The following is a 9,488-nucleotide window of genomic DNA, read 5'->3' as shown; positions in this document are numbered from 1 at the left end:
TTGTTGAACTTGTGCCAGTTACAAATCACTGCATATTCCAAGATTCAGACAGCTGGAAACTGTATGAGACCGAGGACTCTGACAAGCTTTCTGGAATTTCTACCTGCTGTGCTAGCTGGAGCAATTTCTCTCACTTTCATAGCATTTTGGTATTGTAATGCTTTGGGTCAGCAACCTCCAATGAAAAACTTCTAAGCTTTTCAGGAAGTCATACCAAGTTATACCCACCCCCAAAGAAAACAAAAGCCCCAAACAGAAGTGCACCAGCTCTCTTTTAGGAAAGAGAGAAGGCTGGGAACAGTGTGCTTGTCACTTGTTACTCTAAATAATAATGGGAAGTCATGTATTCCTCTAATTAAAAAGGAGACAAGCTTTGAGCACAGTTGTGGGACCAACAGTTTATATCCTTTAAAGTAATATGTGCATTTAACAGTTCTAAAACGTTGCAGCACTGCATTGCACAGCCAAACACACACAAAGTAAACAAAACCCTCAGAGCGATCCTCCTGGAAGATTTGGTATCCAATACTGAGCAAAATTTAAGTGTATGATTAAGGTTTGACTTTAGTGAGGCCTGTGTTCCTCCAAGAAGCCCCCAGTAGCTGAATAACACAGGGGCCAAGCCCAACCTCTTTACCACAGAGCTGTGCTCAGGCTTGCCTGAGTGAAGATTGCGGGAAGGGGGCTATAATTCACAAAATCATTTAAAAGGTTAAATGTTCTACACATGTGCCATAGTGCTCCTAGAGTGATGAATTTGGAGTGCTGTATTCAGTTTAAATAATAAATGCTGTTGGGTGGGGGGGTTTTTTGTTTTTTTTTTTACAAGGCTTCTATAGCCTGTAAAGCATCTTCAAGTACAAAAAATCCGTCATTGCTCTAAGTAYATGGTCACCCCGACCTCTGGGCTTTGGCCATCTAAACTGGGGCAGAACTGGGGCAAAAATAAAAGTATGTTTATAAAAATATCTACTGTGTGAGATACCCCCAAACTGTTTCCTAACAGCTCTAATCTAAGAGAGGCTTGAACTCAGATTTTCATAGGTACTGCTTAGATCTCTGAATGCTCTTCATGTTCTTAATCATGTCTGCTCCAGAGATGAGGCTATGAATAATTAACTATGCCTCCAACATTACAGTCATAGATTATGGTGGTGGTGACTTGTGGACTGCCATGCGCAGCATAAACCATTTAGGAAACTCTGTTATCCACTTTCCCTTTATATTTGTCTTGCAATCACTTACCGCTTAAAAGGGTAAATCTTTCATAGCTTTAATTAAAGCATTTAAAATAATTTACACTGAAATTGTATGTGCTTGGGTCTGTCAAAATTGATGCTTTAATAACATGTCATCCCTTTTTTCGATTGCCCTGAAATCTGTTAAAATTACCACTAATCTAATTGGGAACAAAGTTGTCAAATGCATGCAGCTCTGACAGTTTGTCTTTCTGCAAACTGCCGACAGATTGCAAGTTACGCATGTGTTGAGCAGATGGGTAAGTTAAAAGGAACACAAAAAAAAGCAATTTATTAAATCACCTGGAACCAGCAGCTCCATTCCAAAAATAGTGAGAATGAAATATAGCAAGAGCTAGGAGAGTTGGCACTGGAATATGCCAGAAGGTACCAGTTACAAAACAAGATAAACATTTTGAGAAGCCTCAGCTGTGTTGCAGAATAATGAGGCGTTATTTAACCCGATATAGATTACCAGCAGAAATTAATTTAGGGTGCAGGGTTTTGTGCAAGTGTGTGTGTGTGTGTGTGTGTGTGTGTGTGTGTGTGTGAGTGAGTGAGTAAGTAAGTGTGTGAGATTTTTTTAAGGCTTTTTTTTTAATCCCTGTGTTTTAACTCCTTCATTCCTGAAAGACAAGTCTCTCTGCCTCCACCCCAGCCCTTCCTTGCAGATCTCCCACCGAACCTGCTTTAAATCATCGATGGCGGAGGCAGGTGGCGGGTGCCCTCCTTCAGCTCCTTGCGCACGGCCCCTTCCCTGTGCTTCTCTCCTGTGTATTGAGAAGAGGCCAAATCCAGCCTCAAATATGCAGCTGGGACTGTCACACCAGCAAAGCCCCTCCAACCTACTAGTCTGGATTTTATCCCTAAGTGGAAATCATCAGTATTTTAGATCTTCCCTGAAAACATTTCACATCCATACAACCAATGGGCTTCAATGAGGGCTCAGACCCCGCTCAGTCTTGCTGCTGGTTTGCGAAAGGGGATGGTTTATTTGCATTACAGCAAAATGACAAATTCCCACTCAGCTTTACAGCGATGATGGCCCAAGCAGACAGGTCTCTGCCCCAGGCGGGAGCACTTAGCTGCAAAAGAAGATGACCTCTGTGGCCACCATGTGGATCTGGTCCTCCCCCACACACGTCCATCCTTTTATTTACATGGGAGGAACCTCAGGGCAGGGAGCATATACTATTTGGTGTGTCTACAGCGCTTAGGAAAAAAAGGCTTCATTCTTGGTGGTCCATAGGTGCTACTCTATTCAACAGGATTCATTGTTAAAGAGCAAGACTAGGATAAAAAAACAGTGAGGAGGTACAAGAGAAGCAAGCACGACTGACCGCCTCCACCCACTGACGCCATTCAAGGAGGATGCTGGGGCAAACAAACTCATGCACTTTGACTGGTCTGATGCTAGCTTAGAGGAACGGTCGAAGGCATGGTGCTTTACTGCTTCACACTAATTTTCAAAGGAAGGCCTGAAGTGCCTGCTCTTCCCCAGCATCTAGAGGGCTTGTGGGCAGGAGCGACTGCTGGGCTGGGCCTTGCAGGCCTTGTGCACAGCAGGGGGTTGGATCATTTGTACAGTCCTCTAATCTCAAGCATTGTTTTTGCAGAAAAACTGCACCAAATCCTCTGTCCAAAGCACCCAGACAGGCAGAAGAGGAGAGGACAAACAGTTCCCAAGATACCACAACACAACAAATCAACGAGATATTCACCTCCACCCCCCCAAAAAAAGAGATGAGGTCCCATGACCAAGACATATGTTAGAAAAGAGACCCTCTCAGCAACTTTATGAACTAACTTTACAAGCCACAGWGCCAGTTTAAACAGCTATGGCATCATTTCAGTAAATGTAGATAGACTGATTTAAACCAGCTGACAATCTTTGGGCTATAATGCAGAAGAAAAGGTAACCATTCCCAACGAGCAATGAATTGTTTCAATTTTATACATGTGTTTAGGGAGGAGACAAGATCATAAAAAGAATTAAAAATGGGAGGTTACAAGCATACCTGTTTCTCTCCCCCACCTTTTAACTGAGGAATAAACATTTCCATCTCTTCTTTCCCATGGAAATCTTGGGGAGAAAGTTTGCTCAGTTTTCTACTATTCAAAAATGTTTCTACCTGCTGGAGTAAAGACGGATGTGCAGCTCTCCCAAACACCACAAAAGTGATGGCATTCCTTGAGCAAAATTGAGATTTTAATTCTCAACTAACAAGAAAGATGACAACCAAGCCCTAGATAACATTACTGCACTCAGGATGCTGTCAGGCAAATTATGATCCTTAATGCAAGATTAAAAGGATATAAAGTAAACTAGATAAGAACAATGGGCCTGATTCTGAAATCCTCTCCAAGCAGTTTAAATCAGGACTAACCACACAAAAGCCCTTGAAATTCTGCCATGATCAGCAAGAGAAAAAAAATTAAAGCAGAGTGAAAACATTTGAGATATTCAGACTGAGGTAGGGTCAGCCCCTGCATTCCTCTGTTCCGGCACAGAGCAGAGATGGAGGCAGAAGGTGCTTTTAAACAACATTTATGTCTCCATATCACGTGTCCAAAAGCCAGAGCTTTTCTGATGCATGTCTGGCTGCAGCAGCAGACTAACGGCCGCTTCACAGCTGGACCGTAGCAACGAACACGGGGAAACCACATCTCTTCTCCCTCTGTGCACCGCTAACCAGAGTGACTTATCCCGGGGTCCTTCCACGAAGCTCTTTCCATCTCTCTCACCCCTCTTCCTTGAGTCATGTGCAGGGACCACAGATGCTGGCCCACACTTTCATTTTTCCTTTCACCGCAGGTTTAAATAGACCTTTTTTTCCCCCTATATCCAAGCGGGTCATCATTTAGAATCTGTGATTTATTTAATGGTGGTTTTAACCCCACTTAGAAATAGGCTGCTTTCATGATTTATTGATTCCTTCTTCCCCTTGTTAATTTGACTCATTTCTTAGGAAATTATTCATAGTTAATCATGGTAAGAATAAAATTAGTTATAGTGCCCACTTTGCTGCAAAGGGAGCGTAAATAACTTTTAAAGCAAATCGGAAAGAAAAACATGCTAAAGCAAAAGAAAAAAAGAATCTGGAAGAATATATATAAAATGATGATATTCCAAAGGGTGCAGTAAATTAAATCTCTCTACTGTTACTGGATAGAGTAACTCAGAAATTTACATTCCACAGGAGCATGGCTTTTACAGCAGGCTCTCGTCAATTGAATTTGCCATATCTTTGGGGAAACGCACCATTTGGAAGATAAAATCTCCCACCACTCCACCACCACTGCCACCATTCAGAAGATTAAAAAACCCCGCCAACTCTGTTGTGTGCCTTTTGTGCCCACTAGAGGAATGTAAAACCATTATATTTAAGTATCATAATGGCCAACATATGCTTTTTCTTAGAAATGACACCACCATCTGGATTAAGTTCTCCTGATCATTTCAGACAATGTTACGATTATTATTTCTTCCCTTCAGGAGAAAGAACTGCCCAGAAAAAGCAACAACAATTTCAGATGGGGAATGTTTGCTTTTCCTTTTCAACCACTGGCAGCCTTGGGAAACATGGTAAACTCTTTATATGCACTTAAATCATTTGATTTCACTTGCTCATCAGTCACAAAAGCCTGCCCAGGTATACCCCAATATGAAGCTTGCAAGACTCCTATTGCCTTTGGCCATACAACTTAACTATTACAGTTAATAAAAGTATGTAATTACTGTAATGATAAAATTACGTCGTGTTACTGTTTGAAGCGGTCTCTTCTGCACAACTGTATTGGTCGTTAAATACTGTACTTTCTGTTTGGTGTGCAGTGAACGAGATGCAAGCTTAACCCTTAGCTTGCTAAGGGCTTTTAAGTACACTGAAGTGTAAAGGCCCGAGCAAGTCTTCTCACCTGAATGAATCCTTACTAGCCTCATGGCTATTGTCATGAACATCGCAGACCTTCTGGGCCACCACATCCAACTGGCTGTAACTGGAAATGGGCACGCCGGGATAATTGATGTACTCAATCTGACCATGCACAGGTGGCACGGAGACAGCGTACAGCAGCTTCTCGGGTTTGCTAGTGCCATCTGTTGCCATAAGAACATCTGTCGTCAAGGTCACCCTGTCACCCTCTGTTAAAGTTACAGGTTTGGCGAGTAGAACAATGTCACCTAAAAAAAATTAAATAAATAAAATGAAAAAGCAAAGGGAGAGGAATTAAAAGGGGGAATATTCCTTTTTATGTCCCAGGCCAGAAGCAAAAAATAGTAAGTCAGCCCTTTGGTTCAGGGGAAGGAGAAGTTGAAGACGCAAGAACGTGGCAGGGAGAAATCAAGGAAAAATTTTATCAAAATAGCTTGAGAAAATATTTTTTCATTAGGTTTTACAGGCAAACAAGACATTTACAACAGAAAAAGCCACATAGATAAAAGATTTGTTTAAAATGTGCCCCATTCTGATTTGCACTTCAAGGCTCGTGCTAAGTGGAATCAGAACCGGTTTATCTAATCACAGCCAGGGTAAGTTTATAGAGGAGCACTGGCTGCATGATTTCTCCAAAATATTGAAACCAGCTTTGATTTTCTATTTGGGGAGAGAGAATGACCCAGTTGTTTAGAAAGAACAATTATGTTAATAGAGCCAAATGAGCCAATGGACAGAACACATTAATGAAGGAAGCATTAAGCGCAAACACTGTGTTTTAAGCCGATAGTGTGATGTGATGCTGTAACCTCAGCAACAGAGGTTCTGTTTCCACTAGATTTATTTATAAAGAGCTCCATGATATCACCCATGGACCAACACAATTTCTATTTATTTTCAAAGCAGTAGCCATAGTAAATTAAAGTCACTAGAAAATTGAACAACCGGACTTCTCAGAACACAAATAGGGATGACTTGCCTAGTCGTAACCCTTTCATCCTTTTCTATCATTACTCTTCCTGGTTTTAAAAAAAGTGCTTGTATTGGAATGGCAGCACAACGATTGACAACGTGGTACAACAAAACCACTGAGAGTGACACAAGCCCATGCCCCGGCTCAAGAGACCTGACCTTCAATTGCAATGCAGTAGCCCAAGGCAGAAGCAAAGTCAAACTTCATATCTGACAGTGTTCAAAAGCAAATGGATAACGTCAATCAGTTTCCGTTGCCGTCAGTTAACTTGCTGATGACAACATACAATAGCGGCATTTGTGAACACATTCGGCAGGACTTTTTCTGTTTCTTGCCTTCTTATTCTGTTGCCAGCTGACTTTAAAAAACAACAGGTTCCCATTATATGTAGCAGGCAGCCAGTAACATCTGAGAATAGTGAGGTTTTTTTTTTCTTTAGTGCAAACTCAGCACTAAGTTCTGCGCTTTCCACCCCATTTGATAGTTCACCTTTGCTGTTAACCGTTTTAACACCACTTCCCCACTGCAGCTGGCATGCCATGCAAAACTGATGAATGAGACTTGATGCATTCAGGAGGTGACTAATATCTGAGGAGATTAGTCTAAGGACATCATAGTCATTCACAATATAAATACAATCAGTTAACTTGCCTTCATAAAGCAAAAATGTTAATGATGTTTGAGAACAAATTTGGAACATCAAAAAAGATAATTATCAGCCCCTCCACTAGCACAATGGATATCATCAAAACTCACCAGTCTTGGAACATTTGGCATTGGAAAAATCATTTATGCTGTACTGGAGAAAAAGTTGGCTGTTCTGACTTTTTTGCTTACGTCCTTGAAGGAGTCTATTAGTTTTTATGAGGCCTCAGTGAAAATGGGGCATCATTTCAGACTGTTTCCAAAAGAGATGAAGAGATCCAGGAGGAAAGCAAAAGAGGGAAGGGACCTAGAAAGGAAAAGGATGAGACAACACTGCAGGAGCCAGCTGGGGACTCAGGACATCCGCCTACTGCACACCTCGCTCAAGGTTTGCGGAGGTCCACAGTCAAACTCGAGCTGATTAAGTAGATACAGTGCTCACATTGACTAATTTTCTCTACAGAAAATCCAAACAAATAAGATTAAATAAAGAGGCAACAGTGAGACAGGCAAAGGCAGTTAACCCAACTTTATTTTTCCCATGTGGAGAAAAGTGCCAGGTTTTCCACAGCAGCTTTGAAATCTTTCGATGCTCAATGCTCAGCATGGGACAGCAATGTTCACCTACACTGTCCCTTTTAGAAAAGGGACATTACCTTCCATTACTGTCTGCCACCTTACTGCATTGCCCCTTTAATGATATCTTTAAACAGAAGTCCATCATGCCCTTCTCAGAATAAAACTAGACAATGCAAGCTTAAAAACACCAAGAACCTTGCAAGAATAGGGTCCTGACCTTGCTAACTCCATCCARACTGCTCCAGATAGATGTAATGATGGGAGATTTCCCCCAAACCCGTGACACAGATAAGACCCTCCTGATTTCTCCTCAGAGTGGCAGGTTACCCACTCCCAGTGGCATCAGCAGATACTCAGCTGCTTAACACTGAGGGGAAAATCAGGCTACTTTTGTCCCTAGCTGTGAGTGCAGAGATGAAAGCTTTCAAGCCCATACTTAAGCCACACTGATTTCAGTGCATTGCTAAACTGGGATGTCAGCCATCAACCTGTACAGTTTGGTTACCATGAAGCATATATTATTTTAAATAACCTACCACAAGGCCTTCTGGGTTTATAATCAAAAGAATAAATAAATATACAATTTATCTTCTAGACAGCTTGATAAACTCATCTGTATTTGCTTCTTTCTTAGAGCCTGATGCACATCATGGTCAGGGTCTGCACTGCCAAGCGGACGTGACTTCTGACAAAACAACACGTATACTAGAAGTTGTTCATCTAATGGCAGCATTTGGCCTTGATGCTTTCGTTTTGGGGGGATTTTAGGAAAAAGCACTTTCAGATTTGAAGGAAAAACAGAACCAGACTAAGCTGGGCAAAGCAATGCAATTGTTTTCACCTCCACACCTCCGAGGAGCCGCCGGCCTCCCCCGCGAGCCTCTCCCGCACCCTCCTCGGGGCTGCGCCGCCTCTCCCTGCTGGGAGAGGCTGGAGAATTTGTTTGGATTTTTGTTTCACTTGCTTAAATGTCGTGGGCTTGAAAGTTTGCCTTGAAATATAACATTAGTGGGTTTGTGGTAAAAGCAGCAGAGAGGATAGGATGACAAGTGGGGCAGAGGAGACTGATTAAAAGCAGGTGTGGAGGAGGAAGATAGGAGGAGGAAAAAGAGGAAAACATGACTGAAAAAGTAAACTCAACGTTATTATACATATTGAAAAAGAGCACCCATATATAGAGCACCCACCTGTGCTTGCTTCTTTTTAACATCAATTTTTTTCAACATAAAACAACAGATAAACTTTAAAATTAAACTATCAAAAAAGGCACAGTACGGCACATACTGGTCCCCCCGAGGTGACAATGAAAGCACGCGTATGTGACAGATGTTAGCCAGGCCACTTAGTTCAGCACGCGGAGGGACTCGGGCCCTATAGGAAGGATGGAATAGGGTAGGAATGTGTGTAAGAGCCCATATAGACTTGAAGGTGGGCCTGGGTCTGGCAGCAAGGGGAGTTTTGGGGCTTTTGGATATATTTGTGCAAACACACACACAGACACACAGAGTAAATGCAGCAGAGCCCAGGGGATCGCGCAGTGTGGCCTCCTGGAGAGCGCCGGCACGCTCGCTCCGCTCCGCACGGAGTCCAACGACGGGCTGCCAGGGCAGAACGCAGCCTTTTCCCTTTAACTGGTAAAATACTGCTTTAAGCCAAAAAGTAGTCCCCCTTTTGAGGGGAAGGGGGAAGGAAATGCCCAGGAAGGTAGAGAAAAAATTATGGAGCTGTATTGACTGTATGATGCTAATTTACAGAGGCTGGTACACACACACACACACACACACACACACACGAGTCCCAATTCCATAAGGCTGGGCCTATTTTTTACTACATTTTTACTTGATTGTACATATTATTGTCTCATTAACTGAAAGCTTTCCAGGGCACTGAAAAGGAGAGAGCATTAAAATACACTGAAAAGTCCTGGAGCTCAATTAACACACACCAGGGGGCTCAAGGGGAGGGGAAGTGGGGGGTTTCAGCTCCAATTATAAAAGGCAAACTTATCCTTTTTTTTTTTTTTTGGTAATATCAGCTAATTAGACTTTGACAACCAATTAGCAGATTTTTAGCTTTGCTGAGAATCAAGTTAGCACTGAGAAAGGAGGAGGCAAGCAA

This window comes from Apteryx rowi, unplaced genomic scaffold (assembly GCF_003343035.1).
Source record: "Apteryx rowi isolate R43461 unplaced genomic scaffold, aptRow1 scaffold_748, whole genome shotgun sequence".
Classification (NCBI taxonomy): Eukaryota; Metazoa; Chordata; class Aves; order Apterygiformes; family Apterygidae; genus Apteryx; species Apteryx rowi.
This window is presented reverse-complemented; position numbering follows the sequence as displayed.